Genomic DNA, 21,415 nt, shown 5'->3' with positions numbered 1-21,415 from the left:
AGCCGGGATGTCAAATTCTCTGCAACAAAAACTCACTGCAGTGTCCATTATGCGTGGAAAGGGAAAGAGGTAGTCCTTCATATTTTCTCTCAGGTTAGCAATTGGCCATAGGTGTGGGTGGGAGGTAAACAAATGGCCAGAAACTCTCAGTTCTTATACACTAATATCCAAACCGAAAACTCTTCAGGTACTTTTTTACAGGCCTTAAGGATTGCCAGAAACTGACAACAGAGCCACTTGAGAGTAGAGAAGGAAACCCACATGGGACAGTCTCCTAGCTCCATGAGAATCAGTATGTGTGGGAGGACAGTAATAGTTTGGGAAGAAAATGGAGTCTGTACAAATTTACCTTTAAAAGCAAATATCTCAGTGGTGACAGTATGTTGACACAGCAAATGGTATCCTCCACACTAGGTGGCCATATCTTTTGTGTCACAACCACATGATACACACACACACACACACACACACACACACACACACACACACATACACACACATATGTATATATGGAGCCCATGCCAGACTGACACTGCTGAGTGGCTAAAAACTGATGGAAAGCCTAACACTATTATTCTGCTAAATGAACAAAGCAATACATTGACCCCTAATGGCATTGTGCTAGAACCACAGATCACTTCTTTATATTTTATATATTATATATTATAATACATATACATTACACACATACACACATATGTAAATATATTACATATATATGTATTACATATATATGATATATATATATATATCACAAAGCTTGAGCACTTTTATTTTTTTTTTTAGCAAAAACAACAGAACACATCTGTACCTTAATTCATTCCAAGGTGCGAACTTATCATTGTTTCATCAACTCCAAATTGATAAGTCTTTAGAAGGATGCAGCAGCCATACCTGACTCTTACAACACTCACCCCATGCCACCATGAAGACATCTAGTTGAATACCTCAGTTCTCTCACCTCTCCCTCATTTCAGAGGTTCCAAGTGGACCTTTCAAGTCACACCTTGCTCTAACTTGTTCTCAAAGTTTAGAGGATGCTTGCTGAAGCCAAAGGAGGAAGTGGTGTAGAGAAGTGTGTATGGACCATTCGTAGTATCTTGTGTTAGAGTCCCTTTGGCCACTCTGAGAATTGAGTTCATTGTCTCCATGGTTATCCTCTGTGAAAATAGAAGGAACCTAACATTGGGGTCTAGACGTGTCAACTATTATTTCTGTTATACTACATGCAAAATAGTTCAGCCAACATGCCCTTAGTGGTGGTGGTCAGGCTTTATATAAGTATAATGTTTTAGTCCATGTAAAAGTTGTTGTCCCAACCGGAACTAGTTCTTCTTGCCAGATTTGTGGAATAACTTGCTAATCTGCTTATCTCTATCTTTTGCTTTATTTCTTCTCATCCCTCCCTCCTTCCTTCCCTCTTTCTCTCCAGCTACCTTTATGAGAAAAGGCATATTGAAAGAAAGAAATGAGAGGAAGAATTTCAAGGTTAAAAAAAATGCAGCAATCTGAAAGTGTTGTGTAACGAATTAGAAGAGTCAACTCTCTAAAGATATGAACCAAAAGCAGAAAGAGAGAAAGAGAGAGAGAGAGAGAGAGAGAGAGAGAGAGAGAGAGAGAGAGAGAGAACATGTAAAGATACAAAAAAGATGATTTCTCAAAATAGTAATGAGGGCTTTTAAATAAGAATGGCAGAAATCCCAGTGTAGCTGGCCTGATAAAAATTATCAGGGCCATAGTAAAAAACATTGAAGAATCCCAGAGCAGTACAAATATCCAAACTAGCTAAGGGGATGTCCAGATTCTTTAGAGGAAAAAGTCTACTTTTGATTATATGATGTTAATATATACACTCTGCCAGATATATGGATTTAGTTGTGGTTCAATAGATGAAGGTGTATATGTTTATAAACCTATAAGTGCCATTAGAGATGCACTTATTTTTATGCAAAGATATGGCTAACCAGAATAGAGAATCTTAATTTTAGCCTTACCAGGTACTCGTTTTCACATACATATTCACTGGAAATAAAAATGAACATGACAACACTTTATTACCCTGGGGTTATCTTTCCACACTCCCATGGTGATCTCCAGTAGGTTGCACAAGGCTTGATCATTAAAAGACATTTTAAATTTGGTGTATTGGACCTGAATAGTCTAGAGCCAAGGTTGAACAGGAGGACCACTACCTTTTTTTGGAGGGGAGGGGTCTTCTGTGCCTCTCTAAATTTTGCCAACAGTTCTTGAGTCAAGGAGAACACACTGTTAAAGAGCCGTACATGGCACAGAAAACCAAGAAGGATTTGGCCCCAGACACAGGACAGAATCTGCTGGATTTCTTAGAACCCTCTGTGTTTTGGGGTTTGGCTGGAATGGAAACTCTAGGGAGATCCCTTGGCTGCTCTTATGCAGCTGGGTGGAAGAACTAGCCAGGGTTATGCAACACACACCAGATAAAAGCTTCCATCACTTACACTAAGCCAGAGATTTAAAGTGCATGAAAACTGTTGTCTTTCTATAAAACCGAACAAATTAACCGTCCAGAAACATCCTTTTTTTCCCTACAGAAAAATAAGTACAATCTGCAATTGATCCTCTTCTAAAATTATTCCTGAAAAGGCATTAAGATTCTAAAGCTCTACAGCAATACTTATTTTTCTCTTTGCTTCCTATCCTGCTGGTAGAATCAGCAGTCATAATTTTCAAAGTTTAGCATGTCAATTCTAGACTTAAGAGACTTCTGTTGCGCCTGTGTTCTCAGTAACTTCCCTTTCTTTCGCATATAGCTCCTGTTTATTTGCTACTTACCCTGGTTATGAGACTGTTAGTGTCAGAGCCGTCTCTCTGCTTCTGTTTTACTATTTTCTTTGTATTGTGCAGTTAGGGCTGACAGTGAAAGTTCAATGGATGAGCTGTTTCTCAAACTAGCTCATCGGAAATTGAATTTTTATTTTCTCTCTTCTCTTGAACTGTGGACCATAGATTTTCATAATTTCACCTTCCAAAGACATAGAGATGATGTATTGATCAAAAAATACCACATATTCACTTTTGTAGTATGACTATGGAATACCCATGGAGGCTCATATGTTTGAATACTGGATGCCTAGCTAACCATGCTGATTTGGAAGGTAGACCCGTTAGCACGTGGAGATTTCTTGGTGGACAGGGAACAGTGCAAGAAGGTATTTAAGTTTTATAGCCTGTCCATACTGCCAGCTTTTTGCAAACCGACTGTGGATGCAATGTGACCATGTTCTGTGGCCATGTCTTTAGAACAATAATGAATGTATCCTTTCTAAATCCATGTGCTAAAGCAAACACTCTCTCCCTTAAGTTGCCTGTAGTGAAAGTAGCATCCTGGGAAATCTTCCAGAGTAGAGTTGCATAACTTTACTTTGTAAAGACATAGATGAGAAGTAAAGAGAGCTTTTGGAAATGTTACCATACGTAAAAGATTCCTTCAGGATCTTACATAGGAGTTATTTCAGTGTCTCTTCTCCAAAAGTCTTGGGAGGTTTCGGTGATTTTTTTAAATTTCAGAACATCAGAAAAATGTCATTACAATAAATCTTTGTTGCTTCATCTAGTTTAAGGTAGCCTTTGGTTCTCTATATTTGATAAAATCCTAATGTTCTAAGATTTCCCTTTCCCCTCATAAAATCATAATTACACTGTTTTAGACTGGAACTGCAGGATCAAGCTCCTCATTTGATAAACCTTGTTTGCTGAGGTTTAGTCATGGAGAAGACCCTTCTGTATCTAGAACTGACTAGCCCTGGGTCACGTAGAGCAAGTTCCAGAACTTGTAGAGCTTGCCCTTTTTGGTCAAATCCATTTCTTGGCTGTCATCACATTGAAGAGTCAATAATGTACACACTCTGAAAAACAGCTTGTAACAGAAACCACTCATAATAGAAATCCTGAAGTTATTTCAACATAGGCTCCCTTGAAGTTAAGGCTTGATTTTTCCCAACCTTTCCTACAGATGAAAATGCCTTGCGTCTAATTTAGGTCAGTGACATCTTAAGATAGGTTTGCTCTGTGTATTACTATCTCTATTTTATTATCAGATTTTCAAAATCTCTCTAGATGGTAAGTTGACAATGCTGGTGTTTTCCTTTTTTTTTTTTTTTAAATAGAATCCCTCTTTTTGGCTACAATATAACCTAGCTGGAATTTAATCATGCCTCCTATACCATGAGGTGAGCATGGTTGATAGAGCAGTTTATGACACCAGAGAGCTCTGAGCTAGCCCAGAAGCACGTATGCTTAGAATTTTCTTCTTACAGTTACTTATTTACTTAAATTATATCCCATTGCTTGCTTGCTTATTTATTTATTTATTTATTTATTTATTTGTGTGTGTGCGTGCATGCGTGTGTGTGTGTGTGTGTGTGTGTTTGCACATGTGCATGCTTTATGTACAGATCTAAAGAAAACCTGGCATTACACTTGGAGGTCAGACTTGGTGACTCATGCTCTCTGTGTATATCTGATACAGCTGAACCATCTTGCTATCCTAGAGTTTTATGTATTTATTTTGCATTATGAGTTAGAATTAGGCAAGCTAATCTTAACTGAAGCAGCACTGGAGGCAGGGCAGGATATTTGAGGTCACGATCAGTAGGAGCAATAGCATGAGGGCACATGTGACCACATTCTACCCACTAGCATTGTCACCTAAGGCAGCACTCTGAGACTTATCATTAGACTAGGGTAGCCAAGGATCTTGGCAGCCAGTTCAAAAAGAATTTAAGAGGGAGCTGGGGAGATGGCTCAGTGGCTCAATGGCTCAGTGGTTAAGAGCACTGACAGCTCTTCCAGAGGTCCTGAGTTCAATTCCCAACAACCACACGGTGACTCACAACCATCTGGAATAGGATCTGATGCCCTCTTTTGGTGTGTCTGAAGACAGCAACAGTGACAGTGTACTCACATAAATAAAATAAATCTTAAAAAAAAAAAAGAATTTAAGATCATAAGGCATCATTATAAATGCTTGTATTCTTTCAGGATCTAGAAAATCCTGAAGTTTCATTTCATAATTGATTTTAAGTCTTTTCAATATATACCAACACTTTAATAATATTAAATCAAGTATCCATACAAAGTCAGTGTTGCCTTATTAAAATTCCATGTATAGTGAGTATAAGTATGCTTACATAACAGAATTAGTAACTATTGTTTTTCTGTCTTTTTTTGGCATGGGGTGTTCTTTCTAGTAGCTAAAATTCCTCAACGGTTGAGACCATGACAATCTATTCCTAGCCACATAGATCATCAATACATATTTATTAAATCAAGGACATGAGACCCATGAATGATGCTCTCATCAATTAGAGAATCCCTGTGGTGAGGACTGTTTTGTAATAGTACTGAGATTAGACAGAATTCGTTATTGTAGTTAAAATTCTGGTGAATGAAAAATTCATGCTATGTAGTATTCATTAAAACAATCTTATTTCAGCTCTTCTATCTAGAGATTATTATTCTTTCTGGTATGTTGACTCTGTAGTCCCTGACTGTTATCTTGTGTCATTTCCACCCCTGGAGAGTGGATAAAACTGTGTATAATAGGCTATTACTCTCACAATTAGGTTACTAATCAGTTAGCTGGTTCATCTCAAAATGGAAACTCCTCTCTGACCTTGTTAGAACCAGAGAAGAGCTCACGTGAGCCTCTAAGCAAAATTAGTAGAGTGTCTGAGCTGAAAGAATGCAAACATGCCTGATGTGATCTGACTATGGAGGTTGCACTGTAAAGAACTATAGGTGTAACCAGTAATGTATAGTAATGTAAAGAACTATAGGTGTAACCTGTAACCAGTGATGGGTAACAACCAACAGTCAGAAATGAAATAAGGATTTCAGCCACACAACTTCGAGGAACTGAATGTATCATCAAATACATATAAGTTTGGAGAAGATACTGACCTCCAATCAAGGAGCCCTACATTTTGGTAGGTTTTGTTTCTTTCTTTGTTTGTTTGATTTTTTTTTAAAATAAGAACTGAAGCAGAAGAACCACTTAATCCATTCCAAGTTTCCCAATACTCAGAGAATTGAATTGTTTGGGGGATCTTAGTTTGTGCTTGTAGTCTTCACAGCTGATGCACACTATACTATCATATAGAATACTCAGACTTCATTCTGTTTCAGTATTTGCAGATGACAAAATTAATTTTTGAAAGATTAAACAATGCACTGAAGTTGCTTTACCTAGAATGTGACAGCACAGCCTAGAAAAGCTGTGCAGGCAGTAGAAAATTCTATAACATGTGTTCTATGATGCAAAAGAAAGAACTGAAGCTGCAAATGCCTCTGACCTGCTGGAATTGCTTCCATCCAGCAGAGTGCATCTTGAACTCTTCAACTCTCTGTACAATATGACGGCCTAAGATCAAATCTTGGACTTTCAATTGCACAGAGGCACTAAATTTTACAACCACGTTTTACATTGTAGCTCTGATTAGTGCAGAATTTGTGAAGTAGCCTAGCCTAGCTTCAAATTCATGCTGGAGGACCCTGCTTCAGGTCTTGAACACTGAGATTACAGTTGTGGACCTCAGCACCTGGCTTTTATAGTTGCTTCTTAAGGATGCTTTCAGTGCTTTAAATATGCTTGGTCCAGGGGAAGTGGCATTATTAGGAGGTGTGGCCTTGTTTAAGCAAGTTCATCACTTCCCGAATGGGCTTTGAAGCTCCACCCAGTGCGGAAAAAACCTCCTCCTAGCTGCCTGCAGAAGACATCTTCTGGATGCCTTTGGATCAAGATATAGAACTCTTAGCACTTTCTCCAGCATCATGTCTGCCTGGACACTGCTGTTCTTCCTGACATGATGGTAATAGACTGCTTCTTTGAAACTGTAAGGCAGCCCCAAATAAATATTTCCCTTTATAATAGTTGCCTTGGTCATGGTGTCCCTTCACAGCAACGGGGAACTGTAACTCAGAAAATGCTTGTTTTTTTTTTTTAACTTTACTCATGTTTTTCATTTTTTTTTTTTCAAAATTAGATTCCATTATTGTATTTGAGGTATCCATGCTGCAAAATCTTTCAGGCACTTAACGGCATGGAATATTGGAAGGAAGAACAAAGAGGGTTGGAGGGATGAAGGGAGAAAAGGAAAGATGGAAGAGAGGGAGAGAAATGGAAGACACTAACAGAGTGATTTTTTTACAACTGGGGAAGTTGGGAGTCACAGAGGTTAAGTGAATTGCCCAAAGACACCCACTTTACAGATTATAAAGCCTGGCCCTGAAATAGGGTGTTAAGATTTAGGCACTTTTCAGACTGAGGAATGCTTGACTCTTTCTTTCTTTCTTTCTTTCTTTCTTTCTTTCTTTCTTTCTTCCTTCCTTCCTTCCTTCCTTTCTTTCTTTCTTTCTTTCTTTCTTTCTTTCTTTCTTTCTTTCTTTCTTTCTTTCTTTTACATTTCTTTTTTCCCCCAATCTGCTTTTATAACATTTTAATTATGTCAAAGTATTAAGGTCAGTTCTAGGTTGAGGAACTAGCGATACAATAGATGCAAATGCTTCCCTGTCTTACCTCAGTGTGTACAGTTGAAGATCACACGTACTCTACCTACACCTGAAATGCATTGTAACAGACAACTAAACTCATAGTAGATTTGATTTTTTTTGCATTGCTAATAGGAAGAGACTGATTGAAAGTGAACATGAAAACATGGTGTGTTCAATGAGCATTTTCATCCATACATACTCTATAAATCACATGTCAAACCCAGGATAAAAACAATGCTTTGAAAGGGAATCAGGCCACAGTTGTTCCCAAGGAAAAAATTCCAACGCTAAAAACCAGAACAGACAAACAAACAACAAACACCCCAGAGACAAAGAAGGGTTTAGAAGAAGGAGAAAGAAAGAGGTTAAGGAGGATTATAAAACAAAACTAAAAAAAAAATAGATTTTTCAAAAATAAATCCACTCTGGTGTTTATATTGCTTTTTTTTTTTTGCAAGCCTTAAGCCGTTCCTGCTTGTGTCATGCATTATGGATGTAGTCAGAGCTGTAAAACTCGTTGAAGCATAAGGAGTACCAGAGAATCTAGAACATTTTGATCCATCTGCTTTTGCCCTTACTTCGTTTTACAATTGGGGGTAAGATCGCCTGCTCTGCATTATATCTTTCTTCATGGATCAATTTATTTTTGAAGGCATTTAGGTCCAATAAACACTTTTATACACTGAGAAGAAAAGATAAGCTTGAAGAGAAAAAGTAAATGCTAAACCCTCTCCCAGAGTACTGCATTCAGAGTGGCGTTCACTTCCTTCACAGTGGTGTATGTGGCAAACCCAAAACCTGGATCTTCGGGTGTTTGGATCTCTCATCACCCTACAGTTGATTGGTAAGTGTTTCCATTACTCAAAATGGCTCCTCAAAGTCTTGTTGGCTGTTTTGATGCTCAGCCCTCTGATCAAAAGCTTCCTTGGCTGTTTCTGCTCCTGGGGATACTGACTTATGTGTTGAAAGCCTTCAATGATGTTCCCTTGGCCACATCACAAAGCAGAAAGGAATAAGATCGACTGTCTCATTTTCTATACGTGCAACTGGCAATGTTATTTTACTTTAACTGTTTTGCCAGCTACGATATCATCCTCCATAGCACTTAGGTCAAAATTTTCAACTTTTAGGTAATACCTCACACTCAGCTAGTTGCCAGAAAGCTACAAGTACTGTTATAATTGGACTCTAGCTTTGAATATATATTGGAGTACTTGTAGAAGCCAAAAACTAGAAAGAGCGTATTTGGTATTTGGAATGGAGGATGCCTTAAGAAACAAGGGTCAACAAAACACAGGTGAAATTAAAGCAGGAAGAACAACAGAAAGATTTAAGAAGAGAGCTACTATTGTTGTTTATCTATGTGGACATGACATCAAACTGCCTTCTAAGCATCTATGCTTGTATCCACAAACAAATGTTGTCAGCCTTAAAATCCATTGCATTCATGAACTCACCGCTACTCTGGATACATGCACTGTGTCTGCCCAAGACTTGGCCTGACAAATAGCTAGCTGTGGATGGTGGAGAAGCTCATGGGACTGTATTATCTGCTGAACTACTGGATGATGGATTCTGGGAGAGGGGGAGTCACCATTTTTCAGGTGTTCCTACTATTGAGCACAGTAGGTTCCACGCATGCAATGGTCCCATCCTCATAGTCACCCTGACTACCATAGTTAAACTTGGTGGATTTAAAAAAAAAAGATATGGCCAGGAGGAAGTGACATATAGGGAGAAGTGGATGATCAAAGAATAGGTGGAAGTTAAGAATGATTAGGGGTGAGGATAATCAGGGTGAATTATACACATGTATGAAATGACCCAACAGCAAAATTTAATTAATAAGAAACATTCATAACCATAGAAATTTCTACTCATTGTGGGCTATTTTATAAAGAAATCACAAATAAAGTTAGGAGACTGCATTAAATGTGATACCTTACAAAGTGTAAAATAATAGTAGCATTAATATCAACATTAATTTTGATTTACGGATGCCGCTTCTCACTCCATCAAGTTACAAACTAATTCGAACCAGGAATTCAAATCATAAACAAGAACAAAAAATTTATATCGGCATCGTATTTTACTGCAACTTTAAATATATGAACTGTACATTTATGCTCTATGCTTTTCCAAATACATTCAGTAGCAGCTCACTGTATGCAATCTTGTTTATTTCACCTTGTTATATTGTGTAGCAGCTTATAGCTCTTTTACACATTGGAGTGCTTTCAGCTATTCGATTAAAAATGGGATATTTTATTAATGTACTTAGCTGTTGATGCAAACCATCTTGTACTTTTCATATTCAGCAAAAATGCAGCTAAACTCTCTCCATTAACTTCTTACTTAACAGCTAAAAATAAAAGCCTAATGTAATGTTTATAGTACAGATCCAATGATAAATATAGAATTCTAGTTTTCTGCCCAATGGAAATTTAAGCTGGAATAAAAGGCACGTGTTCAAGTTTCGTCTGAGCTAATGGTAGGTAAATGCTAGCTTTCCAGTTAGATACTAACTTGTGAGATCAGTCACAAGACCAGAAAGGTCATTTTCTTGTGTCTTCATCCTTTGGGAAAAACCTTGAACACATGTCAGTGCGGCACGCGCACACACACACACACACACACACACACACCCCACAAGCAACTGACTTTCAAATTGTTTTATTTTCCAAACATTAGATTAACTTAAGTAAGGAGCCATTCTCTGAAGAATTCCAAGAGGGAATCCCAAATGCAGCTCAAAGTCGCCTGTGACTATATGGCAACATTCTAAAACTAACGTGAAGCATTAGACGTAGAAGCAGGAAACCCAGGCTCTGCCTTGCCCATGGTAATTTCTTGCTTTGTGGTTGCTGCTTAAGGTTTTTTACAATAGTATATATATGAAGACTTCTCCACAGAATTACATTAGCCAGAAGATATGGCAGTGCTTTTAAGGATATCTTTATGAATAATATTTAGAGGATCAACTATGAATAGCAGGCTTTGCATTTTACTGAGCAACCCGTGTAAGGGATGTTGACAAACATCATCAGTGCCATCTGCAAGCCGCATAACTGTATGCCAGAGTCTGTGTCCTTCGTCTTGCCTGTTATTGTCATCTCAGTAACCCAGGCAGAACTAAAATGATGGCCCATTCCTGAAATTTGAAACAATAAGGAAATGCAAAAAAACAAAACAACAACAACAACAAAAAAACCAACTGATGTGTGGCATGAGAAAAATCAGAATGCTAAAAGAGTCACACAGGCTAGAATGATAGAGTTGAGGAAAATGATAAGAAAACCATGGCCCTTCAACAAAGAAACTACACACGAACAAGGGATGAAGAGTAGTTGTCATGGACATAGATCATCCCGTGGAGGTTTTAATTACCACAAGCTTAGAAGAGGAGCCGTATAATAGCAAAAGGATCTAAGAAAGCCATGCTCAGTGGGCAGCTTGCCATCTTTGGGGTTGGAGAGACTGGTGCTTCTGATATTTCTACCTCAACAGCAAGGCCTGAGAACTATCCAATCTAAGTTGCATTCCTGAGCTAACGGTTCTTCAGAGACAACATATCAGTGATCCTATGAGTTCCTTTGGAATCTTCAAAAGCAACTCTATTCAACTGTGCCCTCAATCCACCATGTGAGAGCTCAAGTGAACGTCTAATTGTTATCAAACTCTAGTGAGTTTGGTGTATCCAGTTGAGTTTGATGGTAGTTACAGGTTTTTCAATTGAAAAGTCCTGCACTGCAGTCTGAGTATGAACGTGCAAGGGGATGGGGGGAATAGAAGATAAAAATGGGTAAATCAGACAGGAAGCTGTGCAAATTTGTAAAGAGATAGAATCTGATAGATCTAATGAAATGGTAACTACTTTTTCAAAACCTTTACATTTGGCAAAATCATGGTTTTCCCTATGCCATTTCTACTTCTTTCCTCCTGGTTCTCTCACTGGAGAGACATGAATGTTCCTCAAAGACACAAAGCCAATCCCACAACCTTCTTTTCACCTCTTCTAATTTCTGTCTTGGTGTTTCTCAACTCTCGTAGTCATGTGAACATTTAATACAATTCCTCTTGTGGTGACCCCCCCCCAAGCATAAATTTATTTTTCTTGCTATCTCATAACTATAATTTTGCTATTGTTATGAATCATAATATAAATATCTGATATGCAGAATGTCTAATATGCGACCCCTTTGAAAAGCCCATTTCCTGGTTTATAAACAGGCAAAGTATTACCCACCTTAACTATCTGATGTTACAAACAGAGATCAGTGATGCAAATCAACATTGCTTTCTTACTAAGAGAAGACAAAAAAATAAGCCATGTTATTTACTCCATGTATATAAATCTTGTGATTTATTACTTTTAAAATGCTTTTTGAGACTGTAAGTTGTCCTCCTCTGTCCTTCCTAAAGCCCCAGATCTAACCCGAGATCAACCAGTCCCTCCCTTTCCCATCATACATCTGGCTGCCAAGCCCCAGTGAAAACAAATGCCTTGACAGCATGGCTTGATGCCACTACAAACTCATAGTCTCCCACATCAGTGGAGCTATTACCACTACACAATAAGCCTTCTAACTACTCACTGTCCACTTCCTCTTTCATATCCCACAATAATACTTATGAGCCTTCATTACTTTGATGTTTTCCATCATTTTTAGCAAATCAACTCTACATCAGAGGGAAAATGCAGACCTTTTTGGAAGAAGGTTTTTCCACTTCCAAATTCTTCCCATTATGCACACTGAAAAATAGCTGCCCCATGTATTGGGTATCTGTGTGTTGTTTGGATCACATCCTCCTATTTCTTTAGGCACCTTAGTTAATCAGGTATATTTCAATGGCTTTATTTTTCTTCTTTGATTCTCATTTACCATATTCCCACGTCCTGAGACTCTCTGTTCTCAATCTGTGCCTCATTGTCTTAGTCACAAGTCCCACCTTGCAGATGTTTCTGATTACTAAAATCACCAGGCGCATTTCAGTCCTTACCTTATGAGTCTTCTGATTCTTTGAGATTCTTGCCTTCATCCTACTGATGCCCTTTCCTTCCTTGGTTTCCATGGTATCACTGACTTGATTCTCCTCCTTTATCTGTCATATTAAGAACTCTGGTCTATTTGTAAGATATTAACCACATTTAACAAGGCTCTTCTAAAATCTAAACTTCTAACCCTAGTTTTCCCCATATCCTTATAGCTAATGGATAATTCAAAAGAATTCAAATGAAACTCATTTCTGGTGCCCTATATAGCATTTCAAACATATGCTGCAGCAAGCTGAATTGTCATCCTCCTGGTGTTAAATTTACATACCTTCTGCCTTTTCTGGCTTGGCAAACAGTACCACATTATACCCTCCTCTCTTAAGCCAGAAGCGTATTTAATCTGCTTGCAGAGTCTTATCCAATTTTTTCATATTATTTTTAAGCCTATTCTTTAATTATCTTCTGTGATCTCTGTTATATCCCCAGGCTTTGTTTTATTTTCTTCAAAAGCCCCTCATTTGTTTCTTCCAGAAGACACTGGATGATACTAACCATCGTGTTCCTGTTAGAGAGACATCATGTTCAACTGAAATTCTCTCCAGATTTCCTATAGCTCTCTACTTTAAATGCAATTTAGTGAAACTAATTTGTATTGTACTAAGCACTCACTTTATGACAGTTATTTTTTTATTTCCTGTAAATTCATCCTAAAGATAATCTTCCAGAATAAATATAAAATAGGAACAAATGACGATGTCAAAGATCAAACCATTAGAAAATGTATTAAAGTCAGAATTTAAAGAAAAGACTTTAAAACATAACAAAAAACCTCACCTCATAACACAAATCTGGTCTTGTGTCTTGGCCCCTAGTTTATTTATTTCCTCACAGGAGGCTGAGCTCCACTGGTTTCAAAGTATGTGCCAAACTCAATTTTATACATGCAGTTACCTTAAAATAGCTCAGTCAAACAGAATTTTAGACATTTAGCAACTGCCAGCTGTGTGCTCTTATAAAACTTCATGCTGCATCTTCCGACCACTAATAAAAGTTATGCAATTATAAGATCCCGAAATACTACAACGTTTTCGAGCACATGGAGTGGGGGCAGAGGGTGATACACATGAGATTTAAGTTTTACTCTTTGTAGAAGAATTCAAGCATTTCTGTGGAGGAATTTCCACAATATGTGGGACATTTGCTCTAGACGGACACTAGATTTGGGGGGAACAAAACAGAGGAAGCAGCTGAGACAAGTTGATGCAGCAAGGAGGCAGTTGCAATAGATCTACCAGTAAAGGTTCACAGCCAAGAACTGTTTTAGAAATGGAGCTAATGGGGTTGCTCACTGGCTGTGATTGGGGTGTGTAAGACAAAAAGCAAAGGGCAAAAATGGCTCCATCCTTTCCAGTGTGAACAACAGAAAGGTGAAGACCTGTGGACCCTAAGAGAGCTGTGTCTGAGAAGATTCTCAGAGACCAGGCGCCCACTTAATGGTGAGAAAAATATTTGTTGGTGCTATTAAGGAAGACACTGGAGAATATCACCTTTGAGATTATTTTGAGCAGTATGGGAAAATTGAAGTGATAAAAATTATGACTAAGAGTCAGTGGACAACAGATAGTTTTTGCTTTGGTTACCTTTGATGGATATAACTCTGTGGGTAAGATTGTCAGTCAGAAGTACCATACTGTGAACGGCCACAACCTCAAAGTAAGAAAAGCTCTGGAAAAGTAAGAGATGTCAAATACTTTATCTAGCCAGAGAGGTCAAAGTGCTTTCAGAAAGTTTGTTGGTGTTTGTGGAGGCATTTTTGGCGGCGATGACAGTTTTGCTCAAGGAGGAAACTTCACTAGTCATAGTGGTGGCTTTGGTAGCAGCCGTTGTGGTGGTGGATATGGCAGTAGGGATGGCCATAATGGATTTGGCATTGATGGTGGTTATGGAGGAAGTGGCCCTGGTTACTCTGGAGGAAGCGGAGACTATGAAGTGGGCTGCAGAGTTATGGAAACCAGGGCAGAGGCTATGGCGGGAGTCGCAGCTATGACAGCTGTAACAACAGAGGAACCAGAGGTGGTGATGGAGGCGGTGGAAGGTACAATGACTCTGGCAATTACAACTATCAGTCTTTAGAGTTTGGACCCATGAAGGGAGGAAACTTTGGAGGCAGGAGCTCTGGCGCTTATGGTGCTGGAGGCCACGACTTTGATAAACTAAGAAACCAAGGTGGCTATGGAGGTTTCACCACCACTACCAGCAGCAGCAGCAGCAGCAGCAGCAGCAGCAGCAGCAGCAGCAGCAGCAGCAGCAGCAGCAGCAGCAGCAGCAGCAGTAATGACCAGAAGTTCTAATTATACCCAGCAAACAAAGTTTAGAGTAGAAGAGAGCCCGAGAAGTGACAGAGAACCTACAGGTTACAACAGATTTGTGAACTCATGGTGGCAGAGCTAGCTGCTACAAAGAAGACATGTTTTTAGACAGTACTTATGTGTATGGGGGAAAACTCTAGCACTGTTATTTGTGACTAACTGTATAACAGGTTATTTTAGTTTCTGTTCTGTGGAAAGTGTAAAGCAATCCAGCAAAGGATTTTATTGTAAACCTTTTCACCTATGGTGTTGATAAATAATTATAATAGTTTGATCATGATGTTCTATAAATGAGAGGGAGAGAGAGAGAAAAAGAGAGAAGGTGTGAGCTAAAAGAGAAGACAGAAATATCTTCTTACTGGAATTATTAAATGTTCCAGAGAATAAAAAGAGAGAACTGGAAAGATGTGTTGGGGCAAGTCAGGTGGAAATACTGTTGAAACTGGTATTTTTTCCATTACAATTAATAGTTTTAGTTGTGCTTTTGGTCTTGTCACAGGCTATAATGGATCTAACACCTGTTTATTATGTAAAAATATACTAAAAGAAAAAAAAAGAGGCTATCACCTTGAGATGGACTGAGATGGGGTAGGGGAAGGGGGTTCAGGGCAGGGTACCTGGAAGGGGTTGGAGGGCAGAAAGGGCGGGAGAGTGAAATAAATCTACTTCAATTAAGACATTAGAAAAAGAAAAGAAAAGAAAAGAAAGAAAATCATTTTTTCCACCCATTTCCTAGCAGGCTAACATGCTGTGGTCTACTTTCTTTCTTTATAAAGAAGACCCCTTTAAAAACATTGTTTCTTTTCCCTCCACTCTGTATTATAGTTCTAAAATGTATCATTGTTGCTGAATGAATATACTTTCAGCACCTCCCCCAAAATAATCACCAACAGCAGACCAAACAGACGTAAGTACGTGATGCCATAAGGCAGCCTTGCCTTCTTATCCAATAACAGCAGAGATTCTCTGTGGCCTTGCCTTCATCCTACACCTGCAAATTCTTTACATTTAATTCTCTTTTCAACATACCACTCCATTCTCGTGATTTTACTGAAACAGTTCATGCAAGGTTATCATATTGGCAGACCTATGGGGACATCAATATTAAATAGATTGATTTGTTGTGGCATTGGGTTTCCTTCTCTCCTCCATGTTTCAGTGCCAATCATTTTCTCAGGTCTTGACCTATATACCGTTTGTTTCTCCAGTCTCAGGGTTTTTCATAATTTATTTTTCTTCTATTAAGGTTTAAGAACTGATAATTTTATTTGGCCCACTTCTTCCTTTCAAACGAGGATTTCTTTTGCTTGCCTGCTTTCTTTTGCTGGATGCCATGTGTCATGGCCAGTACCTTTCAGTGCTTCTGAACATCGGTCCCCCACTTAGGTCTTTTTTGACAAGGACTCAGGTTCCATTCGTTATGGATTTGCCTATGGTTACTTCACTGTCCCAAACGGCTGCTCATTGGTCTTCTTTGCTCATTCTTAGGAGAATGAGTAAAGACCCATTTGTTCATCTCCACCAAACACAACCTTGCAAGGGAAATAAATTATATCATGTCATTGCCTTCCATGAATGTACAAAAGCAAAACAACGAAAAAATTCATCACTGTTTTAAAGGTAATGTCAATAGCTCTCGCTCTTTCTCTCTCTCATACACACACATACACACACACATATATGTGCACATATTCTCACACACACACACACATATATGTGCACATATTCTCATACACACACATACACACATACACACACATATATGTGCACATATTCTCATACACACACATATTCACACACACACACACACACACACACACACACACACACACACACTATTAGTCACTGGTTTCTTGCCTACATACATACTAAATTTCTTACCAGTGTCTGTAATCCTTTCATACCTCTTCATGGCCAGAGATGCCCCATGCATCATCATTTCTTTACTTTGCTTCACACATAAAGAAAAACTGTCAAATTTGAGGACAGTTTCAGGCACTTGGACAGTCATCCTTGAAGTCTTTTCCAGGTACAGTTGAGCGACGGCCTACTTTCCTCTCAACCACCCCATTGTTACGCACGTCAGTAAGAACATGTTAACAGCATGTGGATACAAATGGCTGTTTCTTCCTCTAGGGAGATTCAAAGTGACAGATTTTCTTATGGACATAAGACAGATTATATCAGGAGTATTAAGCATACTGTCTGTCAAATAGTAGATATGAGGGAATGCAGTCGTGTGTATGTAATGTATGCATGTATATGTTCACATACCTTTGTATAAGTGCTTCTGTTTTAGACTGGAATTCTCTTTTAAACAATAACAAATCTAATAAGTAATAGTTCACTGAGGACCCAACTTGTGATTCGCATGTTCTGTGTTTTGTTTCATTATCCCGTGCAGTGATTCTGCACATTAATAAAGTACTCATTTTGTATGTAAAGAGACTGAGAATCAGAGCTTAAATCATTTTTTTTCCCAACGTTGCAGGGTTAACAGTAGAGAGATTTAAAGTGTGTGTCTTCCTGTTCTGAAACCATATGCTTTTCCCACTAACACACCCAACATCGCTGCAAGCACCCCACCTGATGGCTAGTGTTCTCCAAAGAGCCCATCAGAGGAGTCATGGCAGCTTCTTTAGAAGGTTCATCTGGCTGTCCCTGGAGACCATCAGATGGGGTAGGACAACTGGGAGAGAAAAAGGAACAGATGAGCAAATTCTCCACAGGCTCTGGGTAGAGGACTGTGTGACAAAGCATGCAAAAACAAAAACAAAAAAAAAACCTGGTGGTGCCTGCACCTGCTACTTCTCTCCTTTCTCTCTGCCCCTCTGTCCTCTGCTCTTCTTTCTGTTGAATTATTGCATGTTTATTTTTGACTGATTATGTTGTGCTGTGTTACACTGAGAAGCACTTACAAAATAGAAATGGTCCTTTCAAAAATCTCAGTATATATCCATCTTTGCTTTAATTTAAATGATTAACAAATGAAAAATCAGGATCATCCTTTTAAATTTGTTACAACTCATTGCTTAGGTATGTCTACAGAGAGAGTGTCTGGAATTTAGGGCAGCCTGTATGCAGTCCACCTACAAGACGCAATTAAGTCAATTCAATCAAAGACAGAGAGTGTTGTGTATAATGGTGATTATTTGTAAAAAAAAAAAAATATTAAAGTGAAATTCATTGTGCTGGTTTGGAACATCTGAAGAATACATAACTGTATGTCACTAGGAACAGACTGTGAGCAGATGAAACTATAGCTCAGTCTTGGCTAAATGATCCTTCTCTGCCAAATGGTACTCTGTGGAAGAGAGACACATGCACTTTAAAAATATTTCTACAAAATGAAATATTGCTTTGTGTTTATCAAATGCCTCAGAAATACTCACCTTTCCCCTCTGGTAGCAAGTTTATTTAATTTTTTTAAACATTGAGATTTGTGATTGGTAAAAAGAAATAAATGCTGGTACATAAATTAAGGGTAGTTTTACCTTTACCTATTTCCTCTTTAATTTATTAACGTTTTTGTGTATGAGTATTTTGGTTTGTGTGCATGTCGATGTACTATGTACATGCCTAGGACCCAGGGAGGTGACAGCAGGGTGTCAGATCCCTTGATGGGCACTGGCGAGTTGAATGAACGACATGGAATTGAACACAGATCCTCTGCACAAACAAGAAGTGCTTTTAACCACCGAGCAATCCAGCCAGATGGTTGTTTTTAATTTTTATTGGATCTTATTAATAAGGCTTAATTATTTTTGATGGGGCATTATAATTAACACAAACATTATATACATTTCTGATGCCTTTGTTTCTTTGGTATCAGAGACATAATGCTTAATGCATTATCTACAAAGATCTTATTTAGAGCATTACATAGAGTAAGTGAAAGGATTTGGGGGACAGGGATCTACATATTTGTAAGATTTACCTGGAGTGACTGGAGTATTCTACTGCATGAGACGGGAGCTTGGTCATCATGTAATGTCTTTATAAATTTATTAGTTGAATGAGGGGACAACAGGCATACATTTGAATGAATGCAGGAAGTCCATGAAGCTTACTCTTTTTGCTAATTACAATAAGTGTTAAATACCATAACCACAATAGTATGGCTGTACCTTGCTAGCACACTATAGTTGAGACTTTGTGATTTTTTTTTTAACTCAGAAGAGAAAACATAGTTTTTCTTTATGCCAACTACAGAAATAACTAAAGCTAACTATGAACAACTTTCATAGCTAAATTGGCTGGCTTAGTAAAGGGATGCTTATTATCCTGGTTTCAAATACTGGAAAGCAAGAAAATTAACATGTTTTACCAGGATCAACCCAAGTTGAGAGAAGAGATTTCGCAGATCGTCGTATTATATTTGAGATTTTGAAGTAAAACCAATTTACTCTTTGGTTTGCTTTGGTTAATGGTGGAAACCATTTCTCAAAAGAGAAACTCTGTATCAGCAGTCCTCAGAAAAGCCAGCTCCCTCTCACCCCACTGCGTGCAAAGCCTTCCCTCCAGATGTTAGTTCATAGTTATTGTGCAATGTTTATTATGATAGTCCAAGATGTTCATGTCTTAGAGATACATCAGGGAGTTTATTTATAGTCAGACAGCTTCTTGAGGTGAAGAAAGTTTACTTTGGGTATGGGCTAAGCTACATAAGCACCAGAAAGACTGGACGTGTCTGGCTTCCTCCCGTGTGTCCCTACTACCCCTCACTTTCTTTCATCACGAGGGCTCTGTTTCGTTCTTTTCTTTCTGTTTGTGTTTTTAGTACTGGAAGTTTTGTACAATTCATGTTACCTTGCGCAGGAAATGAGAGATACCCATGCCTGGGTGGAAGATAGACTAGACACATTTGCTTATGAGCCTGGCTGCCATCAGAGGTGGGACAGGAGTAGATGACCTTTCTCAAGGCAAGCAGGATGGAAAGCATTTGGCTGTGCGTTGACAGGAACACTGATGTTTCTCAAAGGAAACTTAGGCCAGGAGAACACGGAGGCCACAGATGCTGGTCTCTGCTTGTGAACCAACTTGGCTGGAGATGCTTGTAGATGAAAGACTCTCATACCCTTTTTATGCATAGCCGACTAGAACACTGTCAAACCGTAAAGGCAGAAAGAGGAAACTCAGCTGAGCTTTCATTTCTTTCCCTTGACTCCCTTAGGCCCACTTTGGTAATTGATGTTATTTCAACAACCATTTTATAATACAAAGCAACACTATCCTTGGCCTCAGTAGACTGTTTTCCTTACTTCACTTTGCTGTGTTCCTCAGAGTGTGCTTAGTTTTCCTCAGAAGAAATCCAGTGTGTAGGTAAGAGGCTAGGGGCATTAAGAATATGAGATTCAGGGAAGTGCTTGAGACACTTGCCCCTAGGATTCCACTGACTTAGCAGTGAAGCCCTTTGCAGAAGCCTGACCTTGTGGGGAACTTTGATCCCCTCAACTCTCTGCCCTCTCCTTCTTCTCTTCCAAGGGTAGTCTGGGGAGGGATGTTTTCTGAAGTGTTCCCAACTCATTTGTAACATAATGTTTGTTTCTCCTGTTTCCAATGGACAGAAGGAAAGGCAGCCTGACACTTTTTCTTTGAGGAACTGTAATGATCTCACTCCCAGGAAGAGTCCCCTTGACAAACAAGTAGCCTGTGGCTAGCCATCATAACTGAGAACTCCAGTGGGTGTTCCTCAAGATGGACTTTACTTTAGTTTTTGGTCATTTGAAACACTGCTGTATGCTGACCTTGATTTTTTTCCCCCAGACTGGAACTCATTCCTGATTATTACAGAGATACTATCTTTGAAACTGATTATTAAATAACCCTTGTTTTATATAAATTTAAATGAATATATGTATTACTCTTTTGGTGGGAGGTGGTTAGGTACCAAAACCTTACTTAAAAAAATGAAATAAATAAACCAGCTTGAACAGCAGTAGTATGTTTTCATTTTATTTGTATTAAATAGAAAGCATTAAAATTTACTGTGAATACCAGGTCTGGTATGAGTCATTACAAAATAACACAAGCCTTTAACCTCCACGGAGAGACTTGATAATTCTTTTTAGAATATTCAAATGTAGCCTGATAGCTTTACTGGGGGTACCATACTGTCAGTAATTTGCCATACTTTAGGAATGAAAGAATCAGCTTGGCTTACTTATTTACATGATGCCTTTCTGATGGATAGAAGTGAGTCTATTTGTGGGGAGGTGGGCTGTGAGAAGTAGCATTGCAGAGGTAACTACCAATCAGGTCTTGGTTCAGTATCAAACTGTTCCCAACATAGGAGACACTTATTCTGATGACACCTCTTCTTCATAAAAGAAAAAAGGGGGAGTTGTGGGGCAGTGGGTTGTGAGAAGCAGCTGGGTGTTTGGTGGAGCATAAGCCTGGAACCCTGGACTCTTATTGGACTGCAGGAGTTCGACTCTGCTCCTGGGCCCTGGTTCTTTTCCTTTAGCTCCAGCCCTCCCAGCCCCTCCCACAGAGAGGTCTATGACCATCAGTCACCAGG

At 38.8% G+C, this 21,415-nt stretch overlaps 1 pseudogene; it reads left to right on the top strand.

The window, feature by feature from the left end:
- The first annotated feature begins 9,527 nt into the window (after positions 1–9,527).
- Positions 9,528–16,934, top strand: LOC143440620 (heterogeneous nuclear ribonucleoprotein A1 pseudogene; annotated as a pseudogene).
- The last annotated feature ends 4,481 nt before the right edge of the window (positions 16,935–21,415 follow it).

This window comes from Arvicanthis niloticus, chromosome 30 (genome assembly GCF_011762505.2).
Source record: "Arvicanthis niloticus isolate mArvNil1 chromosome 30, mArvNil1.pat.X, whole genome shotgun sequence".
NCBI classification, from domain to species: Eukaryota; Metazoa; Chordata; class Mammalia; order Rodentia; family Muridae; genus Arvicanthis; species Arvicanthis niloticus.
This window is presented reverse-complemented; position numbering and strand designations above follow the sequence as displayed.